The 22,316-nt window shown below is 43.8% G+C and overlaps 1 long non-coding RNA gene across 1 annotated transcript; it reads right to left on the bottom strand.

Annotated features, from left to right (window-relative positions):
• Window positions 1-6,247: 6,247 nt before the first annotated feature.
• On the bottom strand, window positions 6,248-11,767 carry LOC136435507 (uncharacterized). Its single transcript, XR_010755855.1, has 3 exons — window positions 11,404-11,767; window positions 10,611-10,951; window positions 6,248-6,450 (listed from the first exon to the last, which is right to left on the bottom strand). It is a non-coding gene; the product is annotated as an uncharacterized lncRNA (long non-coding RNA).
• Window positions 11,768-22,316: the final 10,549 nt, after the last annotated feature.

Here is a 22,316-nt window from a genome sequence, read left to right as displayed (position 1 = left end):
TATTTTGTCGTATCCTTCACGGATCTGGGGTTTGTTCGCATTTGCTCGGAATCTTTCGTATCCGTGACGTAAAGATTTGACGGATGCCGTGGTATCTGCCGGGATCCGTGGCCATTTCGCCCAGTGACGGTTCTAAGAACGCGTGCCCATGTGATTTTGTTGGAGGTAACAGACCTTGACTTTGGAAAGAGATCATTACAAAACGTCGTCTGTTGTGTTTGAACACAGCGCAGACCGATGGATCGAAATTGCAGACGACAAACTGGTGCCGCATTAAATTTATCTGATGTAGATACTGGGACATCCACTCATCTTCCGAGCTTAATATGTCAATAAAGGAACGGATTCCATCCCTCTAGCCTTGTCAATAGTCATGTACTTTTGTTGTTCTGTCCATGGGAGTACGGATGCCACGCCTCTCTTTGTGCAAAGCCATGTAAATGTCGAAAAGCCTCAAAAAGCTACAAAAACAGCATCTATTGTTGCAGCTATTGTGTCTGTGATTAAGACAGTGTTCTATAGGAGACATAGGAGTACATCTAATCTATGCGAACTATATTGACGCAATATTGGGCTTTCATACACTGAAAACGGAAATCAGCAAGGATTTTAAGGCTTAGCCTAGAAACCAGGTCGCTTAGGACCAACAGCAACCACAAGAACAGGAAAGATGAATAGGCGTAGTCTCTACCAGACTAACTACGCCGGCTATAGGGATAGTATTTGCCAGGGTTTCATTTGCACCTACACGGGTGAAAAGTGATCTTCACTGTGGACTGACTCTACTGGCTAATTATTCAATTTTCTACCAAATTCTACGATCCATACGAGGGCCTGGTGGAGGCTAGAATAGGCCCACCAGGCCTCTAGACTCCAGGCTATAAATAGATGTTTATGTAGTAACAGCTCCGTGTTGGTGTCGTTGTCATTTCCTTGTCCATGTTGAGGTTGATCCATCCGTAACGTCCGGCTTTCACGCTGTATTTGGCACTAACAATTTTGGCCTACACACCTGCCCAGCAAAAATGTGCTAGTGCCAAACAGAGCAAGAAAGAGGCAGGCTGTCAGACCGGGCACACCACCTCACACCTACTCCCAAAGGCACCCTGTGTTTACGGTGTGATAATACAACAAAACTTCCCCACTTGTCTTAATAGTACTATGTACTTTTAGAACTAGAAAAATAAAGAAAGTAGTTGTTGTTCAGTAGTAGTAGTAGTAGTAGTAGTACAAATGTAGTAGTAGTAGTAGTAGTAGTAGCAGTAGCAGTAGCAGTAATAGTAGTAGCAGTAGTAGTAGTAGTAGTAGTAGTAGTAGTAGTAGTAGTAGTAGTAGAACCTACGTCTTCAGAGCAACGCAAAAAAATTATCACAAAAAAATTATCACAAAAAGTGATTTTATTTTTTCTACTTTTAATATTATTCTTATACAAATTTAACTTAAGTATAGCCGTCCCAAAATGCTGATATTTGTCGGATCCAGGTTTTCAGATGCTATACTCAAGAATGATAGTAACCAAACGTGATACGTGAAAAAAGGAACACCCTAAAAAACTGATTTCAGAAATTTGCGAGCCTCGTTTTGAAGAGACACCACGAAACGACCGTTGGTGTCCCGTGGTGCTTTGCTCTCTCTGTCTGAGCAGATCATGATCAAATCAGCCGCCATTATGGCGACCATTACGTGATAATAGAAGGTTAGACAGTTAATGAATTTTAGAAAGGTCAATTCAAATCTCATGTGGAAACACTGGTGAAGTCTTTTATTTTCACCATCAAAAGAACTTGGCGGATGAAGTCACTGTAGCCGTCAATACTACAAAGCCATAGCCTACTGATTTAGTGTATTTTGACAATTGTGTCTATTAGACTATTTCAAACAACAAGATATTCTAGCAAATCCGTAGTTTCCAAACGTGCAATTTTTCGCTTTTTTACAGTAGCATTTTGTACAAAATAACACCGTGACAAATAGTGTTAAAACGAATATATTAAGCAACGTGCAGTTAAGTGTTGATTCCCAAATTCTTAGAAAATGCTTTACTTCACCAAGGCTGACATATCTTTCAAAAGACTGCCATATTTCTGTGGGCGACTTGCTCTAACAGACAAAAATACATGTAATAAGTTCTATGCTACGCCATTGATATTATTAAACTATCCTACGATTTGAGACTGACTTGACTTATTATGTGCTGTCCTAGGATTTGAGACTGACTTGACTTTATGTTGTCCATTGTTCGTGTGTCGTGGCGTGCCGCCTCCGATGACCGGTTTCCCGCCACAGTTTATGGCTGACTGAAGAATCACTGGTGTCTACGATCAGTGAATTCTACCAGTGCCATAGACCGTGAACGGGCACGTGGAAACGCCAGGTATCGTCTGCAAACTATGAACTCTTTTCAAAAACGCGTAGCTTTAGGGACAGCATATTTATCCGATACAACAGATACCACGATAAGATTCACCAACTAAATATCTCCTGAACAAGACCGGAGACTGTTGACTAGATCGTCCTCGGGACAATGGACAGCCCCCGCCGGCTCACAGACAAAGAACCGGCGGGGCACAGGCAGGTACGACTCGCAATAACAACACCTGGTGAGACTGCTACCGACTACAGGTACGCCCAACACCGTTCTCAACGCCCTACCTGTATCTCGGCACACCTGACGTTATGTTTTTACCTTGTGAGACGCCAGAACGCTACTTCTCAGAGTCACAGCGACCGTGTCTCAGTAAACTACCTTGTACTGCAGCTGCAATAGGTGAGACTGAGGGCGGACAGGTGAAGCTTTGGTCTGTGATCATCTTCCATTATCCGTGCCGCCCGGGGCACCGCTATTGTCTCCGCACACAAAACTACCACATCAGGCAGACTTAAGGGAATCAGCAATGATGTAAGAAACGAACCAATGAAGCCGCGGGGAACCCAACAATGAACACGGGGTTAAGGACAAGTCGTAGTGACAGAAAACAAAAACATGGACTATTCTAGTCGTACACTGAGCTAAAATTTATAAGAACGACAATACTCTCTTAGCAGTCTATGACAGATACACAAAGTTACGCATCAAGCTAGAATATAAAGCTCGCTGAACTGTTAACGTATTCAAAGTGAGGGGGAATTTTCATTCAATACGACGAAAAGCATAAAATCCCGTCAATGCCCGCTTATGAGCTCTAAAGCGTTTCAAGCGATGTGGCTAAGAATGAGTTTTAAGGCGATCTTAGAACCTTCACAATAATCCACCAATTTTGAAAATTACCTGTTGAACGTGGCTATCTCGGTTTGTTGATCGAACAGTCGGTTTGCGAACCCCCTTAGAGAGTCACTATTTTCGTATATGTGATACTGGCCTTCTACAAAATGTTTATTTTGAATGAAGCGATTGATGATGCCATTTTAATTGATTGATCAGGATTTGGTACAGTGTCAAATTGAAAGAAGCATTTTATCAAGTGATGAAATTCACTTATTAGATATTACAATAATTGTTGTGCATCTGTGGGCAAATCAAGCGGAAAATCTTATGTTATTTTAGAAAACAAACGTTGACTTGAACCTCTCATTTACTAATGGTAGATAGAGGGGCATGTCATGTTGTGGTGAGGGGGCGTTTAGATATCACTGTACAGTGCACTCGTACAAATAGCGTGCTAGTCCACTAGAAATACACCAATGACTCGATAGAACACACCATTATTCTATACAATACATATATTCGATAGGTTATTTCTGCTGTTAGTCATAGCTTAGATTAGCTCTTTATATTTGTTAGCTATTAGCAATAGTTCAACTGTCATGTGCGTAAGTTACCACACATTGTACCAGTTACAATTGTCGCGCAAGTTCTTCTTCATGATAAATAAACTAAGTAACTGCATTGGTTGTCCGTTTTCTGTCTTGTCCATTTTTGGCCCAAAATGACGCAAGTAACGCGCTTTGACTGTTATGGCCTGGTCAAATTCGACCTACGACCGTCGTACAATCGTAAACTGAGGAAATTCTCGGGATATAGTTGAGCATGGGTCCTACAAGAATTCAGCTATCTTTTCACATAAGATGGCCTCTACCAGGCTCCACAGGTCGCTCTATAGGTCGCAAACTGTAACTCCTTTAGCGGACTAACTTCTCTGGCATGTTTTCCGTCTATTTGGCCAATTTCTACTATCTTTCCAGCGACCTGTGGAGCCTGGTAGAGGCTAACATAAAAGGCTCGAATATATCCTTGTCAGCGGTTGTTTTTGTCGCGGTCTGCTTGAATATCGTACGATCGCGACATCAAAACTGTCGTACGACCTACTACGAAGGTGACCGCGCCGTGAGCTAAAGGAAAACCAAGCAATATGAGGTTCCAAAAAAATGGATTTTGAAAGTCAATTTATTTAGTCATTTTTATGCATGATTAGCTCAAACAACACTATCACAATGTATAGCGACGTCCATGATGCAAAAATACGACATTGTTGTTATGTGAGAACTCACTGAAAATCGTGGCCGGAGTTTTTGTAGGCTCGCGAAACTAAGGGGATCATCGTACGGGACGATTTTGCGCGGTTTCAAAATCCTAAAAGTATGAAGTTATTACGCAAATGTGCTAAACAATGTTATTAAATGTCAGTACCATAAAGATTTCAGCATTTTTTAGACTTCCATTTTTTGGCCCTAATATTGCTTTGGTTGCCTTTAATGAGGAGTTCTAGTAAAAAAAATCACCTTTTACAGACGATACCATCGTTTCCGCTCCAAGGCTGATAGCCTAGTGGTAAAGGGCAGATGTTCGGAGCTTTCTCGTCACCTGATACCCCGTGCTTATATGATGGAGTACCCACTGGTGTCCTGGCAGACCGGGTTTCCAACAGACATATGTCACCGTTCTGTGAGCAATAACCAATTAATCGGCACTCGATCAATCAACTAACCGGCGCATCAACGAACCCATTGTCTCTTCCTCTTGTTGACAAGCACAGTTTGATTCTGTTACCTGCATAAGTAAAATTTTAGCCTCCCAAATATCGTTGAAATTTACATTTTGTCCACACGGTTGACTGTCGTGTGAGAAGGGTTTTGTTGCCACGAACCTTGATGACTCACTGTCTACCGGCGGCCATGACACTTTACAATCAACTGACTGCTCCATAAAAAATGTATCTTAGTTTTCATGTAAACTCTAACAAACAGAACACTTTCGGTTCGACTAACAGAAACAGGGAACGAGAAAAACAAAAAGGAACAAACGAAACGTTCAGTCCGTGTGAGCATGGAAAGGACGCAGGTGAAACTCCCTGACCTTGGTATTTGACCTTCTATGATATGTTATCATCCCTTATTAACCAAGATTAACAACGTGCAAATACTTCATGTTTACACCAAATATGTAGACGCAAACTTTGGGAATTGTGTCGCTTAAAGAAGGAAAAGAAGGGACATTGGCTGTCTTGTAACTTTTCTGGTTAGAGACAGGAAAGCTACCACAATACCTTCTAAAAATACTCGGTAATATAGCCCTTTTTACGTGCTGCAGTTTCATTCAAAATACAGGCCAAAGTTTTACCCAGTAAACAGAGAAGAACAAATTGCGACATGGACAAGCGCATCAACATTACCAGAAAGAAGAGCACACGTTCCGAACCCTGTCTACCCAAATAGATAAACTATCACATATCACAAGTTGTCGTTTGACTAATGATACGCTAGACATAATCAATGACATATATAGGACAATGTGTATATTTCTGGCTGTTGTTTTATGTCTTCTCTGTACGGTTCAATGGTCAACGATATGGGGCCAGAACAGCAGTTGAAGCGACCAGCTTTTGTTAGAGTAACGTGTCACTGAACTGAATTGTCCTTGATCCTATTGAGTCTCCTTTATGTCAAGTCATAAAAGAACCGATTCTATTGAACATCGCTATGGCTCGACAAACTTTCTCTCCTCCTTTTTTTCATTTCAGCGGATATTTGAATGTTATTATATTGTACGTACTTGCGTGTGTATTTAGAAAGCTAGTGAAGAAAGAAAGGTGACAAGAACATCTGTTTCTCTCAGTTTGAAGAGGCTTCTGATTCCGTTTGTACGGGAGGACAGAGACAAAAATGCCGACAAGAACAGCTGTTTGAATTTCATTTTTTCTCGACGCCCAGCTGGGTTCGCCACAACTTACAGGCGGCACACAAACTTAAGTTTACTTAAAGACAGACGGACGAAAGGACAAGTACAGTGCAAAGTAACATATACCTCAGCATTGTGACTATAACTATGTGCCATTGCGAACGCAATGTCAACAGGCAATAGAGACATATGTACATCACTGTAACGTGCGATGGTTAGCCGGTGACGACCATACCGACAAGACCCCATAGGTAACTCACCCACCTGCATCTGACGGTGTCTTCCTCGCGGTACGTCCCCAAGCAGGTACTTGACGCAAGTGATCTAGCCTCCTCCTGTGCAAAGGAAAAAGAAAGCGGAATGGCTTTATATCTCATCGGATTAACGTTATCATTCTTTCACATCCATCAAGGGGTGGAAATATAATGTCAATACGACGTTGGTAATAAAGAAAATTGGGAGAATAATGTAGCTTCCTGGCGGGCTGACAGGCCGCCTTTGTTCCCATGTCCCATCTGGGATGGCCGCTCCCGTGCAACCGTTCTCGGCTAATGAAAACTTCACACGCGACGAAGAGAGAGGTTTTTTCCTCGGGGGTACCCTTCAGCCACGACCCCCTATGACTTCCGTGTGACGGCCATTGACATCAAATTAATAGCGCGCGTTTCGGGGATTTTGGGAGGGCAAATTGTATAATGTACACTACCTGTACGAGTTGATTAGAGAGTTAGAGGTCCAATATACGCGGAGTAAACCTGTTGAACGGAAAATTTTCTAGCAGTTTATTTTAGGGATTCCTTCTTTACTTTCTGTGCCGCTACACAAGTCTCTGGTATTTTCTTGGAAAGCATTTTTGAAATCTTCATACATCCAGTTGGAACAAAAATACCCATTTATCCACGGCTGTTGAATAATCTATGCCCCATTGTCCCCAATCGTTTTAAAAAGTATTTCTATAAATTGCCCAGCCCGAACACCATAGCTTGCATATTTCATTAACCATGCTCTTAAGTCACTGCACTGAATGGTTTTATCAAAAGGGCAGGAAAATTATTTCTGAATGGGGCATGAATAAATTATGGGGTGGGTGTGGCGGGCAACGTGGTGGAAACCTCAGTCACGTGACGGGAACAATGTCATGGATGGATCGAAGCCGACAACAAAAAAATGCCAAGGTTGTAGACTTTGTGGTCAAATAGCCTCCGAGCTTTGCACTAAATGAATCAATGTTCATGAAAGTATACAATAAAACAAGCTTCAAAATAGGGATTTGCTGTCCGTCGTTGTTTTTTTGTGACCGAAGACATTATGTAGAACATTCAGAATAAAAATAAATGTAAAGGTATGACATAAACCTAACTTGTTGTAACGGGGCATTTCATTGGTCGATGCCGTTCTTTAATCTCCAATAAAGCACTTACCGTTTACGAACTCTTGTCGAACTCTTTCCAATCTCTCAATTATCCACTCTTATCTTTACCGCCAATTATGCTGATTTTTATGACGCCAGATGGCGAAAATTACGCTGTCTCCCGTTTCATTTGGGAATTCTAATAGCGCCAATTTTTGCATCTTTCACACATTTAAAGTTGTTGTGTTCGGGGAAAACTGGTATCAACAAGGGGAAGGGCTTCATTGTTTTTTGGCTCTTGAGTGCTTTCCGGTTCCAGTGCGGAACAATTTTATCTTCATTTGGTGCATCTGAGTGTTATTGTTCAATTGATCGATTTGTAGCACCTGCCTTCCCTCGTTGTTCAATAATGCAAGTCTATCGATATAAAGGTGTATACCTCAATATAAAGATGTTCCACTTACCATACCTTGACAGTGCAATATTTCAAGGGGTCTTTGTACTAGTAGATTTTGCGATGTCTTTGGGTTTTTTTTTTGCTTCATTTAACATTCTGAGTTGGAAATGAGAATTTTGTATCTTTGAGATCTAGTTCTATCTCAGGTTTTTCTTTTAGACATTGATTCTCAAAGCTTAAAGAAAGATATTCTGAAAATATGAAAACTTCTAGTTCTGCAAACTTCGTACTTGTGCAATGTACTGTGATAAAGACTGGGTCATACATTCAGGACCTTCCCACGACTTTGCTCCCGACCACTCCCCAACCGAGGTAGACATTGAAGTTGGGAGTAGCCTGGAATCCATCCTATTCTAGCTCCAGTTCGCTCCACTGATCACATTCAAGCAGAATATGACTTTCGGGACTTTCCTTTTTCAAAATCCATAGTCGGCTGGCACAGACAACTTTTTAAGACTAGCAGGCAAGCTCACCGACCAACTCCCGACCACAGATGACCTTGCTCACGACTAACTCCGAACCATGGTCTGGAGAAGGTCGGAAGACCATAGTCATCTATGTGCGACGTGGACTTAAACCACAGAATCTTGCTCTCGCTCTCAAGCAGGGATGTAAAGTGCATCTTATGAACACCATGCCAAGCGATAGTTCAAGCAACGACATCTATACTCTGCTTCCTTGCACTGGGCATTTTGTTTACACCGAAGCTTTAAAAACCTGCATATAGTTGTGTTCCCTTAGAAAAACGCATATACATATCTATGAAATATTTGGTACAAAACCGTAACTTAATATATGCTGGTGCCAATAGAGAAGGGTGGTGAGAAGGTTCTGAAGCTTCGTGGGGGGTCAATGCCCCTCATTTATTGAGAAACGCGCTGTATCAAAGTCCTATACGTGTACAGGTAGCGTGCAACTGTCAGATTTTTTTTACCTACAGTAAGACGAATGATGTCCCCTTCTGCACAAGAACCGCTGACATAAGAGTTTAATTTCTTAATTCTATCCTCTTTACTCAGCTGTCCGAGACTCACGCGATGCTTTAAAGCCCACCCGCCGTGACGAGTTAATATCGGGCGGGAGAAGGGGCGGGGACCGCCGGCACAGAACGCCGCACGAACCGAGCCTTTTTACTAACAATGCACCCCGCATTTTCATAAATTGTCTCGGGTCAATTCTCCACACTTTACACCAACTTTTACGCCCGCGGACCAATCCCAGGGGTCCTAAATAATTAAATAAAATCTGCTTCTGAATATCCATGATCGTCGGCCTGTATTGTGTTAGCTTCATTACTATGAAATATTAATCCCTCGCACACTGGGCATGGCGGAAAATAACTCGTAAAATTTCTGCGGTGGACAGTTTTTTATTGATTTTCGCGGGCTCCGGAGAGATAACGCCTCAATCAGAGGGGATGGGAGGGCCGGGGGGCAGACTGCCACCTTTCGTCACGTGACACGTGGCACTACCGTACGTGCGTAGTCTGTCAAAAAAACCAAAACCCGCTCAAACTTTTCTCGTCACTCTAGAAGGCCGTGCTTCGTTGAAAGTGTTCAAACGTGCCTTAAAATGACGTCGCTGTAAGTGACGGTCTATAATAACTGTAGGCCAGGAGAAGCGCTTCTGTTCGGATGAATCCGCCTGGTTATTTATACCAGCGCGGTAGGAGAGGGACTATTACCTGATTGAACGGGCCCTGTTTTCCCCGTGAATGGCTATATCGGTACCTCTAATTTGATTTTATACGAAAGATGAGCGCTATCAAGCCCTTCCCTCAATGTAGTGATTCGCAATCAGGTCGGACGGGGCTTGTGTCTAGAGAGGGCCGCCCTGGGTTATCTTCCTCGGGGTTGAACCGTCGCGCGGAGAGAGCCAACCCCCCGTTTACAAAGCCTTTGATCCCGACTATATATTCCACCTCTTTATCCTCTGACATTGGGCTGGAAGGAGATTAGAAAGCCGTGCGTATTTTCCACCGGTGAATCATGTCATTTTGAGATACAGACACACCCACCTGACAGACGAGATCACATAAAAACGTGTCTATCGTTTCCCCCTACAAAAAAATATTACCTGAGGCAGTGGTTTGCTGAGCAGAAAAACCTTGAAGCGAAACACAATAAGTTTCCCGGTATTTACAGTAGTGTTCCGTTGTAAGTCTGAGCATGAATATGGCAGAGAAGGCTCTAGGGGGGTTTTGTGTGAGGCGTTTTGCGCGGAATTAAACGGGGCAGTCATGAATGAAAATGGCACTGGGGCTCCTCCATTTACCCGCCAAGTAGCCAGTGTTAATGGAACGAGCTCCAAAGCAATACAATACCGGTAAAGCGATAAAGTACCTCTCTACACTACAATTGCGTACGGCTTTTTACTAAACCCTGCATGTAGTGTGAAAGTTACGAGTGTAAGAGAGAGAGCTCGGTGTTGTGATATATCGGGCGGCCGGACTGGTCCGACGTGCGGAACAGTTTTGACGAGGTGACCCTCATTCATACAAACGAGTTGACTTTTGTAATACAGGCCGTGTCATCGATTCGCCGCCCCGCCGCGAGACGTACGATCGAAGGAAAGCGGTAATCTGTTGGAGCGAGGCACAAAAGCACATCTATCACGCTCTACGGAGAAGCCAGCGACTCTCGATACGTGTCATAAAGCTGGGGAAGTGGATGATCGGAGTACCATACCTGTTAAGAACGCCATTCCGGGAGTCGCACGGTCGACTTGAGCGGGGACAAACCGACCTCTGGGTTGGGAGCGAGCGAATGAGAGTGCGGTGGACGATGAGGAGGACCTCTGGTGGGCACCATCAGTCAGCTGTGGCATCTTTAATCCTGCTGAGGTGGGGAGGGGGGCGAGCTGTTGTCTACCGTCTGCCGTGTGGTTGAAGCCGCCCGAAGTGTCACCTGCACCGGTTGGATGGGTTGGTTGACCGGTTACCCCGGTGCTGTTGTCGGGACCTGCCCAGCTGATCTGACGACCGATGACGTGCGTGGAAGGTGGGGGACAGGGGATGGGCCATCCCAACCTGCAAAATAGAAACAAACATATGTCCAACGGGGAAACGATATCGACAATGGAGCATGTTACACCGGTACAGGACCCCACACGCGAAGAGAACTAGGCAATCGCCGTGCCGGCTCCCTCCGGATATAGCTGAATATCGGTTGCCTATATCGCGGCAGCGATAGAGCGCAGAGCGGGCTGTAATGTAGACGTTCCGGGGAAGATGTCACAGGGAGAGGATCAATACGGACTCCTGGCAGACGGACACGCCGTGAGGACCGTGCGGAACTTACGGAGTCAGTGTCCGCTTCGTGTGTTTGGCTGCCTAGGCAACCGTGGATCGACCCTTCCCCTGGCGGCGCACTAGGCGGCAGGCATGTGCGCGCTGGCCGGCTGTTGCACAACCCAGCGGCGGTAATCCCGGCCCGTCCAACCTGCCATGCGTAATTGGACCTATTTCGTCAATTTACCTACCGCTTCTCTCGTGTGCCGGGATGAGGCCGGGAGCCTCCGCGAGACTGACGGGGACGCCTGACGTGGTGCCGCGGGCCTGCGTCTGTGTGTGCTACGGTGTTTCCCCCTCGCCGCCACTCACTACCGACATATTATGGAAATCGCTCAGGGTGGGTACGACCCATTATATATAGGTAGCGCCAGCGCCAGTCAGCGAGAATATTTGAATGATATTTTAACAGCGCAAATTGCGAGCTGTCACGCGAGGGATCTAGGCCGGTCTCCCGACGTTCTCTGTGTGCGTGGATGTGACACTAATCCCCCGGGTCACCTCGTGGACTCACGCGCCGGGGAGATCGAGACAGGGCGGGAAGCCAGAGGACACCGCGGGCAAAGAACGAACCAAGCAACCTTCAACAGCACTGGACACGCAGATGAAAAGTTACTGAAGCGTTGTTGTTGTTTTTTCTACACACGAGCGCGGTGTGGTTAACGTCTTAAGTCTACCAAAAGGTGTTCGTACAGGTGAGGTCACTCATCGGTGGAGACGCACCTTCGTGCCAGGCGGGATACTAACGTTCGCCACCGATCAGCAGAGAGGCTCGTGTTATATACTGTACAGATGTGGCTTAACCAGAACTGGATGAATTAATCTATGTATCACATGTATATATCCTGTTGAAGAACACTTAAGTGGGGAGGGGGCAGTGAGTTCTAACTAGTGGTGTAAGACTGAATGAGAGAGAATGTATCTATAGGTAGATATCACGCCTGATATTTCAACTGTTGGTAATTAACGATAATGCATAAGGGCATTGACTTTATCTCATAAAGTAATATATCAGTTTTATACAATATTTTCTCTGTCTTTCGATTCCAACTTGTTGTACAACGCATAGCTCACGTTTTTCTAAGTACAGTGAATATAAATGTTCATGAATACAGCAATGGCATTTTGGGAGACAGCATATAGTCAAATTTGATTGAAACTTTGCGACAACTTTGGAGTAAGTTTACAAAGGTGCGAAACTTTTTTAAAAGCCGTGGGACACTTGGGACTGGTCTATTATAACAATGCATTATCCATAAAAATGGACCGCATTCTGAAATATTCATACCGAAATTGATTTAAAATCCCCCCTCCTGCTCGTTGAAAGTAGCCATTTTTCACCGACCGGGGCGAATTTCTCCCCCTTCGACAGGAAAAACGTTTTAGACGTGACAGAGCGCTCACGAGATCCTCACCAACCATCCATCGCCCGTGTCGCGTAGAGCTGCCTCCTCGCGTGACTCTACCCTCGCAACAAAAGAAGGCCCTAATCAAAATTTGATGAATGGATTTCAAAGACAACAATGGGCAGATATCATGATCAATTGCCCAAGCCTTTTGGCGCAAAATTAGCGTTAGAACTGTCGCTACGGGGAGGCCTGAGCGCCGTGATAGAAATATCGCTTCTATAAATTCTTCTGGCAAGTCCAAGTGTTGAGAGGACTATGGTTCGAACGGTGGTTGTACCGTTTTCTAACCGGAGATCTCGTTTCGCATACGGATCGTGTTTATCTTGAATTGATCCTATTTTGATCCAAAAGATCAAGGTGGATAAGTCCTCTGTCAAAGGCGATTTATTCGGGCGTGATCCACGGTTGCTATGACGACCATGGCCATGTGTGAAGGAAGTTACTGTAACAGGTGTTCGCCCGAGCCTGTTCAAAATTCCAACAAGTTCTCCGTAGAAAATACTGTTTTCAAAATACCAACGTGTTAAGCCCCCCTCTCACTGGACCCGCGACACGCTGGCGGCATCGATGCGGCCGATCGAATTGACAAAGCACTCGACGAATTTCATCGACAAATAAAACGAATCTTTTTAAGCTTAGTGTGTTTTGTTGTCTTTTTGGTCATACTTGTACGTTTTGAATGATATTACCATTATGAAGTCAAGGGTAACACAAATCCAGTTTAGGACGTAGCGACGCCGCCAGCGTGCCGCGAGTCCAGTGAGAGGGGGGTTTACGTGATTCTTGTGGACGTCCGGACAAGATTCGTAGCTAATCAAGCGATTGGTTAAATCCATATTTTCACTTACAAAACGAAAACGATACTGCGCATTAGTGTTACTGTTGGCAGTAGGGACCACGAGTTGCAAAAATCGCTCACGGCTTTAAACGAGAGCTTTTAACGCTGGTTCGAGGCAGTTAAACGCCCACCACATTGTGTTTGAAGGAGCGTTACTATCTAGCGTCGACTTACGCTATACATTGCTATTCTGATGATCACAGTCGACGCGTGTTTGCACTTAGGAGGCTGCAAATGTATTTCTGTTTGCTGTATGTAAAAGCACATATGTGTTTGAAGGAGGTTGAAAATGAAACACACTCTAGCTATAAAAAGGTAAAGCAGTCATCTTCAATTGAGGTGAAGCATGATGCTTTTTCAAGTGCCTATATCTCTTACGAAAGACACAATTGTCGAGAAGGTGTCACATAACGCAGCCGTGTATTTCAGGACATGACACGATTTCAAGAAACGGCAGTGTACAGGGTGTTGTAATGAATAGTTGACATAATTACAGACTCCCGTAGCTTTTTTTGCTTGCAAAATTGCACCTGATGCACGGCTTCTACCGGTGACAACGCTCAAATTAGTCGGTAACGAAAGGGTATCACCGTGTAGTTCCTTCCTCCTTGCATACTAGTCGTCTTTCGTATCAGGATAGCGATGAAAGAACGCTATTTTGACTAATTCTCGTGTCTTTCCTTGCTCTGATGAGAGTGTAGAGTGACTCATAAATTACCTTTCTTAAGTTAACCCACGGTTTGACTTTAATTACGTCTTGAGTCAGGTCTTAGCTGCAACATATGGGCAGGATTTTCTTGTGATTCATTGCAAGCGATTGTAACACTGCTTTCGTCAGGATATTTTCTGACCAATCAGCATGCAGGATTCCAGTTTTTTTCGGACAATTTTAACGTTAACCTTTAGTACAGCAATTCTCTATTGGTTACGAGGATAGGCAGCAGGGAGAAGGTTAAAGTAGATTTGACAGTATCTTACAACTACAAAACTTTGCCCAGTATAGTGTAGTGTGGAGTAGTGTAGTGTAGTGAAGTGTAGTATAGTACAGCGTAGTGTAGTATAGCACAGCGTAGTGTAGTATGGTGTAGTGTAGCTTAGTGTAGTGTAGCATAGCGTAGTATAGTGTAGTGTAGTGTAATGTAGTGTAATGTAGTGTAGTGTAGTGAAGTGTAGTGTAGTGTAGTGCAGTCCATTTTAGGGCAAAAAAATCAGATTTTGACAGTCAATTTATTTAGCTATTTCTACACATGAATAGTTCAAACAACACTATCACAATGTATAACGACGTCCATCATGCAAACAAACGATGTCGTTGTGATGTGAGAACTCACTTAAAATCGTGGCCGGAGTTTTTGTAGGCTCACGAAACTAATAAGGGGATTATCGTACGGCACGGTTTTGCGCGGTTTTAAAATGCTCAAAGTATGAAGTTATGACGCAAAAGTGCTAAAAAGTGTTAGTATATGTCATTACCATTAAGATTTCAGCATTTGTTTATTTCCATTTTTGGGCCCTAATATTACTTTGACTGCCTTTAAAGAAAACACAAAAAGTTTCCTAAGAAAGCTTCAAATTGTAGATCAAGACATTAATTCATTTCGCTGTATTCCCTTGACAATATACACCCTTAAAACGTTTTGTGTCTCCCTACAAATCAGCTGATTTTGCAGGACGCGACTGTCCGATAACGACTCGGCACTAAACGAGACTTTTAAAACGCTCTGTGCCCGTGAAAGAAATAGACATTCGGCGTGCGCTGGCCACCTTATGTCGTAAATAATTCTGTAACGGGGCTTTGTTGTGAAAGGTTGTATTGGCAGGTATTGAGCCAGACCTAGGGGCTGACGGCTTGTTTAGTGCTGTACGTGCTTTCACCCCCAACAGTCGCGTGTCAGACTTGACCATAACGTTTAGCCCGCAGTTTTACAACCAAATAGGTGGCGATAAATTTCTCTTACGTTAGCGTTAGGGTTAGTCCATTATGCTACCGTGGGAGGGTTGGTGGCCCCGAGGATTGGCTAAGCCCCCCCCCCCTCTCACTGGGCCCGCGGCACGCTGGCGGCGTCGCTGCGTCCTAAACTGGACTTGTGTTACCCTCGACTTTATAATGGGAATACCATTCAAAACGTACAGGTATGACCAAAAATACAACAAAACACACAAAGCTTAAAAAGATCCGTTTCTGGTCGATAAAAGTCGTTGAGTGCTTTGTCGATTCGATCGGCCGCAGCGACGCCGCCGGCGTGCCGCAAGTCCAGTGAGAGGGGGGCTTTACTTGAAATATCCTAAGCGTACAGTTTAGTTTAATTTCTCTCGCGCCCTTACGGCATTTGTATTGATTCCTGTACGTTATGATAGTGCATCTACGGTTAATTTGTCAGGATTATGTACTTAAATCGACCGAAAAACGTGAACGAATTACCCCAAATCTTTTGCATTAGATGCCTTGCTATTCCAAGGGCCCGGACACTCAAAGTGCCACAGTCACCAACTTATGAGGTCTTGTTCTTTGCGACCGCCAGGCCACCCGGTAGAGCACGGGACTCTTAATCCCAGGGTCGCGGGTTCGAGCCCCACGTTGGGCGCCAATGAAACAAAGAAGCGAGTAGAACAGTCTCCTGGCCCCCGGGATTCGAACCAGCACCGAAACACCGGTTAGCTAGATCACAGGCCGCACGCCTTAACCACTAGGCCAAAAGGTCTAGACCTCCTGGTCAGTTTGAGGCGCTTGAACCCCACTCGTCATCCTTGGTCAACTAGCAATGACACCAATGTATGATGACGTCACTCTTTCAACGCAAGGACATCCAAATATGGAAATCGGCAACTTAGCTGGCCAAACCTTAACGTGATTAATGACCCTTTCTTTATCTGGTACAAAGCGAGGCATCTGATCGATATAGCATGCTCTTTTGCTTCATACATATCTGTCAAGTTTTCAAAATTTAATATGCGGGGGATGCCGAGATTTCAAAGAAGAACAATAGAATGATGCAACGCCGATTGTAGCATCCGTAAAGCGTTCCGTCACAGGTGCAAATCGTATAGGTCAGACAGTCTTCACTGTAAAATCTACTATAAATGATAAGTGCGACTGTCGATCGAGTGATTGTGAATTGAAATAAAAGTACGTAAAACCATAGCTGTCTCCAGGAACCGCGTCTCTCCATTTTGGGATGAAAAATTGCATCTTGGGACGGACAAAGCTTTCACCCCATTCGTCCAAAAAATCTGAATTTTATGACATCAAATTAAAGGCAAATTTATTTTTGTAAGCTTAAGATAACATATTTAACAACAAAAATAAAGCACACGGGCTCCCAAATAATGAGTGAACCGGAAAACATGTAAAGTTGGAGTCAGCCCGGCGACAAAAGTTCGGAAGGGTTGAAAAAAATGTTTCCGGTGACTGAACTAGAATAAAACAAAAGTTTCGCTCCCAAACCACAAGACTTTTAGTCGGAAGGGGAAATTATTCTATACGTAGTTAGGAAACTTTTTGGGTCGCTTGCACACTTGCACTGTTCTCTGTTGCACCAATATTTAACTATTTATACGAAACGCAAATGGCTTTGCCGATCTTATCCTTCGTGCCCCCCCCCCCATATCCCATCTCCCTCTTTTTCGTCTTTTTCAAAATATTCACATACTCATTTTCCTTCCGATTATCGCACACCTGTTTGTTCTAAAATTCTCTCCAAATATGCCTGAAGCCTTCCCCTCTCCCCCCTTCCCCAGGGTTAAACACTGGACCAGCCCTATTGAGCGGGGGACCCTGATAATAAATTAATGGAGACACCTGACATCTGGCCGAGTAGTTATACACGAGAGAAATGATTCCCACGAGACAGGAGGCGCACCAGGTAGTGCTCTCCAAAGGACCGCATTCAAGGCCACTTTACAACTTTGTCAGAAAATTCAACCAAGTGGCTTTAATCTAGATGAAAATTTGATGATTTCTTTTTTCTGGATAACTTCAGGCTGACAAGCTCTGTCCCAAATGATTGTATGGTGGCACGCCAATGGACCGTGGCCTTTGGAAACTCAGTTCTTGGTCGTTTCGCGTTATGGTGGTAATGTTTTACGTGTGTAGAAATATTTACGCTGGACTTAACTCATAGTACTACTCTGGCGGTATTATACTACGGAACGTCTCATGTGTATTTGATTATTAGTCACTTCGTCGACTCTACCTTCATGAAAGAAGATGTACACAATTGCCACTCGTACGCTTTTTCCGGCGTTTGCACAAAAACCTGCACCTGTTTAGCAAAAGAAACAAAGAGACGAATCTTGTCTGAATCGTTCCGTATCCCTAAACTATAGCAATGACAATATCTGTTTAGACAATGTCACGTGATCACATGGCACCTCCATATATGGCAACCCCACACAGTCGGTGCATTCTGGTCTTGACAGAGAAATGACAGTCATCCAAACGTAACCTTTCTGGTAGCCAACAATGATACATGTATTTGGAGTGGAGCAAATGGTAACGACCTGGCTCTGTCAAAAATGATTACATCAAAACGTACAAGCCTAGTCGCAAACGATCGGCTTTATTTTATCCGCTATTTCAGTTGTGCATCTCGCTGTGCTTGCTTGCCTGGGTATGATGGATTGATAGCATCTGAACGCAATTTTCTCTGTCAATGTTTCGCTGATTTTCCGTAAGCCTGTCCACATTTCTACTGCTTTGCTGGTGTTTGGGTCAATATTTGTACCGTTTCGCTATTGAGCGGGTCAAATAGTTAAAAGCCCATATATTTCCAACCTTCCTCAAAACATCTGAAAATGGAAAAATCCTTGATTGGTAACGTTATAAGAAAAAGTTGCAAATGTTATATGCCTTTTTGCTACAAGTATTCTATAAAATTTGTCTAACCAGTGCGTAGAGTTTACAACATTGACTATCATCATGTAGCGATCAATGGAAACCAATTCCCCAACAGCAAACTTTCCCAAGTATCCTTAAGCTATAAGCTATGATACTCGAGCGAAATATTCCACAATTTTACTCCTACAGTCTTGAAAATTATCGGGTATTGGTCATCGATTTACTGGAGAGAAGGCACGAACCTGTAACGTTAATGTGACCAAGCCAACCAAGTCAAGCCTAGTCCTCTCGGTAAGTGTGCTGGGTTCTTTAACGTGCTGGAGTTTGACTCATAGGCTATCCTATGTCCCTACGAATGACGACCTAACTATTGAACTGTTTGTTTGTTTGTTTGTTTGTTTCGCAAAACCGGTAAACCGCCTTTAGCCGTAACATACCAGTTTGTTTACAGTAAGTACCAGCTACGTACGACCAGACAGTAAGGTTTGATCCACTCACACCGGGATGGGCCCTGTTCTTATCAATATGTGTGGTGGGTTCTTTAACGTCCACGACTTGGGGCTCTTCTCAAACATGCATATGAGGTCTCCGGCTTAACGTCTCATCCAAGAGGTCGTCCCTAACTTCAGCTATGTAGTCACTTTCACCTAAGTCGAGTGAGAAAGTAGGTGCTAAATGAATTTCCCAAGGATACAGCATTGGGGCCTCCTAGGGATTCGAACCCAGAAGCTTTTGATTCCAAGACAACAACCCTAACCACAAGACGACCGGTACCATGCCACCTTAACTGCGTAAAACTTTCCAAGTCGAATATCCGAAGATTCGAATCTACGACCTCTCGCTTTCCGCTAGATTATGTCCCATGTCGCCTGTGCGCATGTGCAAAGTTTACTGTCTTGACAAACAAATGTCACATCCCATAGACCGTGACAGTGGACAGACAGCTGTTTTAAATACCTTTTGTAGATTCCTTGGTTGTGAAAGTGGCGAGCCTTGAAGGGTACTTTACTACTGGGGGCAATTAAACCAGTATCATAAATCCTCCTCCTCCCCATAGAGTGGTGTAAAAAATTTATTTTAGGTAAGAGACAAAGTTTTATAGGGATCTTAACTGACAGAAAACCAGTGGCTCAGAGAGTGTGTTTACAGAATATGGTACTCAGTAAAATACTACCACAATTCAAAATTTCCTCTGGTAGTAATATTCATACTTTATGCATAACATATAGGACATTTTTCGTTTCCTGCTCATTCACAAGTTTTGTAGAAAGTTTTACAATACGAAGCTCTCTCTCTCTCTTACTCTCTCTCCCATTCTCTCTTTCTGTGTGTGTGTATGTGTGCATGTGTGTGCTTGTGTGCGTGTGTATGTATCAGTGTGAGTGAGTGTGTACGCACGCGCGCGCGTATGTTTAGTCTAATACTATGTTTCATAACATGTGCAGTCAATATACACTAACATGTTTGATAAATTGCATTTACCTTGCATCAATAAAGACTGATTAACATCAAAGAACGCAGTTATGCCTCAAGACATCGACTTGAAATTCCCCTTTGAAATCTCAAATGGGCTCCGATGTTTTTTGTATACCACCGAGGATAACTCATTTCCTGCTCGAAACATTACATCATTAGCGGTATGTTGCACAACAGCCCTTGCTAATGATCAGACAGAGATATTCATCGCGTTTCTTTTCCAGCGAAATGTATGTTTCCTCTTGGCACGCTCGCAGAGAAAGCTGGCGCAGATGTTGATTCGAAGCGACAGCCTTTCTCTGCCAAAATATCTCCAGCTGTTTTTCAGGGTCTCTCGAGCCCAGGCTTATCTCGATCCCAGAGCACTGTGAGCATCGCTACCCATACATCAGGCGGAGCGGGGAAGGGGAGAAATCTAATAAGCAACGAGCAGTGGAGGAGCGCAAACCGGGTTAGGACGTCTGCGTTTTGTCTGTCTGATCGCCAATCGATCAAACTGCAGGCCCGCTGCCATCTGAGGGATGACTCATCAGTGAAGGGGGCAGACCATTAATCTTTAAGGGTCGTCGAGCCAGCGGCATGTGGGTATAAACCTTCTGTCTTTGAGTGACGGTGTCTATGATCAAGACCCGAAAGGGTGTCTTTAACGCTAGTCGGTGAATACATGGCGAAGAATACACGCTGTTCTAGAAGACATGGAAAGCTGGAGAATGGTGAAACGAATGATTATTTTGACATTTCTATTTTAAATCATAGCGAATGAAAGACGGATCAAGAAAATACGATGCGTTTTGGGCGCTCCTGGGCATGTGTCTTGACCTTATCATTATATAATGTTTTTGTTATGCACGTGAATTGAAACAACAAACAAACAATAAACAGGAGAGCAGACGGGACCTTTTCTGATATGCAAATCAACTGAAATTAATACATTAGAAAACGAACTACTTGTAAATCTTAGACTTTTTCGATGTCCTGAAATGTGACACATATCCTTTTCAATTGTTACGATTTCCCCGTTTCTGGGTTTAGTGGACTCCAATAGAAGGCATGTGGAAATTGGACTATAAGGCCTCCCAGAGGGTCAATTTGCACTACAACGCTCCAATACAATAGATGGGAATGCAAATGAAGATGCAAATGAGATCTTTCATTGAAACATGGCAGCCGTGGTGACAGTTAAGCTATAACTATCGAACATAAGCGTCGCTGGATTCAACCTACAACAAACTACCTTTGTAGAGCTGTAAGAATTTGAACATGACTGTTACCCTGTAAATGTCTGAAATTATCAACCTATCATTTATATTTACCCTGCCTGTAAACATAGCTAAAATGTTTAGGTAAAAAAGGCTTTCTCCCCTTGTTAAATACTAGAGATCTAGATTTGCTAGCATTGCATCCCATGACTGCATGAGGACGTATTTCTTAAGGGAGCGCAAAACTAAGATACTATCAAGGACGTTTTATGCACTTAATTCCAAGGGGCTTGGTAGCAAAAGTCCGACCAAGTTAGTCATCTCAGACTGCATATTACCTTTATATCCATGATATTTCAAGTTCGCAGCATCGAAGAAAAGTAGAAAATTTCTTTCTACTAAATACAGTTAGTCTTTCAGCACCAAGGACGGGTCGGCTATTCTTACCCCCTTGTTAAAGCTCATAATGGACTCGTCCTCTCCATCAGTGCAGCTGGCAGGTTTCACGGCACGTGATTTACCGCCTCCCTGGGTCACGTGACCCGGCACGGAGGGAGCACTATCAGATTAGTGCCGATCGGCGCCCATCACACCTCCATTAGCGAGATAAACCGGGCTGCTGTTCTGGCATGCAGGAGGGGGGGGGGCTCTATAATCAACTCACTCACGGGTGACATCCTTACATATGTTCAACAGACCTGCTCACAAATTTCGGACAAGAAGAACATAGATCTTTTAGGTCAAAGCTACAGTAAGAAAAAAATCGTAACAGCAGAAGTATCTAACCGGGCTCTGTCATGCAGGGTGGAAAGGGGGGGGGGGTCTATAATCAACTCACTCACGGATGACATCCTTACATATGTTCAACAGACCTGCTTACATTTTTCGGACAGGAAGAACAAAATCTTTCAGGTTAAAGCTACAATAACGAAAAAATCTACTGTCGTAACGGCAGAAATATCAAACCGGGCTGCTGCTTTGGAATGCAAGAGGGGGGGGGGGGCATGATCTATAATCAACTCACTCACGGATGTCATCCTTATATATGTTCTGTATCTGTATCTATATAGCCGGTATAACCGCCCTTCGGCGTAACACACAAGCATGTTCAACAGACCTGCTTACAAATTTCGGACGAAAAGAACAAAGATCTTTTAGGTAAAAGCTACAATAACAAAAAATCTACTGTTGTAACAGCAGAAATATCAAACCGGGCTGCTGCTCTGGCATGCAGGAGGGGGGGATCTATAATCAACTCACTCACGGATGACATCCTTACATATGTTCTTTATCTGTATCTATGTAGCCGGTATATCCGCCCTTCGGCGTTACACACCAGCATGTT

This window comes from Branchiostoma lanceolatum, chromosome 5 (assembly GCF_035083965.1).
Source record: "Branchiostoma lanceolatum isolate klBraLanc5 chromosome 5, klBraLanc5.hap2, whole genome shotgun sequence".
NCBI lineage: Eukaryota > Metazoa > Chordata > Leptocardii > Amphioxiformes > Branchiostomatidae > Branchiostoma > Branchiostoma lanceolatum.
This window is presented reverse-complemented; position numbering and strand designations above follow the sequence as displayed.